This window comes from Athene cunicularia, assembly GCF_003259725.1.
Source record: "Athene cunicularia isolate RWA chromosome 2 unlocalized genomic scaffold, athCun1 chr2_part1, whole genome shotgun sequence".
In the NCBI taxonomy this organism is placed as follows: domain Eukaryota; kingdom Metazoa; phylum Chordata; class Aves; order Strigiformes; family Strigidae; genus Athene; species Athene cunicularia.
Genome location: NW_020799095.1, coordinates 88,681,828 through 88,684,390, shown reverse-complemented (window position 1 = coordinate 88,684,390; position 2,563 = coordinate 88,681,828).

Genomic DNA, 2,563 nt, shown 5'->3' with positions numbered 1-2,563 from the left:
CAGCCATCCCACTGATGATGCTACAAGTAATTAATCCTATTGCAACGGCAGAAAACAGCAGAGGAAATCTGTCACGGGTAACTGAGCTGCTCCTACTTTTGGCTCACCTGTGCAACCACATGTGCCATCTAGGAAAATTGTCCTAGACAAACCTTACAGATAAAGCCACTGCAGAACTACTGAGTTTCTCTCCAAGAATGCAATTAATGAAGAAGCAAATCATTCCCCTTGAGAACTGAAGCTGATATTACCATCAAATCTGAATTCCTGGAAGGCTGTCAGTCTCTGCACAGTGTTCCAACAGACCATGTACATCAGAAGAAGGTATGCCTCCAAAAAACCTACAGATTAAGAAATGCTCCTACATCTCTAAGAAATTACTAGGTCAAATATACCCTAGAAAGCTGACTAGTGATTGGAAACTATAAGTATCACTATTCAACCCAGTGCTAGTTGTAAAATTTTCACTTTATCTGCAGAAAGAAACTAGTTTGCCTACTCTACTAGGGCTCGAATATACACACAAAACTCCCCAAATGCACAGAACTTGCTGGAAACCCTTAATCACTGAACTGGCTAATTCTCTTAGTGGAAGAAGTTATTTTTTATGTTCCATTGATATAAAAGCACAAGACAAGAAAAGTGTAACATCAAGTACTTTATCAAGTACTAGAATCTAAGCGAACTAATCAATTTAGATTCTGACCTACAAAATGAAGCACAAAAATACCATGCACTAAAAAACAATTAAGAGGGCTGTATTTCCTGAAACTCCAAGCATTGTAAGAGTTATATTAAGTAAATCTGCTATTTACTTTGTTACTGATTTGCAAAGACAAACACACACCTTGGTGCAAGCAGTAAGAGGCATGAGATGGCCAATAACCATGATGCTTCCCTACTAAGAAATCAAAACTAGGCAATAATTTTATTACCATGCTATTCAGCAACAGTTTAAGTACTAGAATTAGATCTATTTTTCCAGAATCTTTTTTTAATAGGCCATGCAGCCAGTCAAACCAGACTATCTTTGAACTTAGCCCTATATATTCAGGATGCAAGACACAAGAGCCAAAGAGGCTACCCATGCCAACGCTTTCACCAGGTGAGGTTACTTGGGCATCCAGCACTGACATGAACAGACCCAAAGGTATTGCCATCTAGATGGACCCCAGCATTTCTCTACCCACCTGAATCCCAGAGATACCATGTACTCACAAGAAAGTTGTCCCAATGCCTAAAGCAACAGGCAGGTATCTTCCTTCAAACATCACTGCATTAGGTGCACGTATTATTGCCATATAATGCTGTCATCAGCTACGTGCCATAGATAACCCAGTCCAAACCTCTGCCAGCAAGAGAGCTCCTACAAATCCTCCCTAGTGTGCTTCAGGCAAAATTAGTACAGTTCACCCAGCTGCTCACTTATCCAACATTAACTCAAGAGCTGTGGGGGCGGTAACTCTGGCAGCGGAAAAGCAGCAAATCACTGGGGAAGAGTTGCATCTTCAGCCAGCACAGCTGCTTGCAAAATGAATTATCTTGCTACACTCCTAGCCCTGAGGGGCCTAATACATACTGACAACAGCGAGACCAGCCATCACAGTCACTTTTACACAGTGGACTAGTGGTTAGAGCACTTGGCCAGGCTGAAAGAGAATGACATTCACCTCCCTCCTCAACCTAAAAGGATCCAAACCAGCATTGCCTACTTCCTAGATGGTTGCAACTAAGCTTGTGAGACATCCATTGCGTAGCAGGGAATATAGTAGCGGCCTGCTAGAATATATATGGATTCCGTGAAAGTCTGAAACCTGGATCTCAGACGAGGAGTACAGCAGGATCAGCGAAGTTACCGTTTCTGCTACACACTGCACCCACGGACTGGGGCCGACTGCAGAGCAACCGCTACTGACAGTCAACTAACAGTCAACACTTGAAGTCAAACCACGATTTAAAACACATGGCTGCAAACTGTCACAGCTCGAGGCTTGCTATGCAGCCGAGTGAGAGAGGGGGAAAAGGCTGCATCACCTGCTGTCCGAATGTAGTTCATCCACTCCTAAGAGGAGGGGTGTCCTCTGGCACACAGCTCCCCCCCGCTCAGCGGGGCTGAGGGACGTGCTTCGCCGGGCAGTTCGACCGAGAGGAACCCGCCCCCCATCACCGTGGGCACATCCTCCCACAGTGCCGCGCCTCCCCCAAGCCCCTCCCGCCCTCGCAGCAGGGCACCGATGAGAAGTAGGTAATTAACCGGCGCACCGGGCGGAGGGAGCAAGCTCCCCATGAAAGCGGCGACCAAGCGCCGGCAGAGCAGTCCCGGCCTCCTCCAGCTATAAATAGCTCGCGCCGTGCGTGTGTCACGTTCCCATTACGTACGCCTTACGCTGACGCACGGGGGCGGTGCGCTCCGTGACGTCAGCACGTATCCGGCCAATCTATAAATGCACTTCCGGTGGCGGGCAACGGGCCGCCCCGCTCCGCCTCCTCTGCTGGAGCGGCTGGGTCCGAAGGGCATCCCCCAACGGCGGCCGCCCGCTGCGGCGCTGGCCCAGGCCAGACG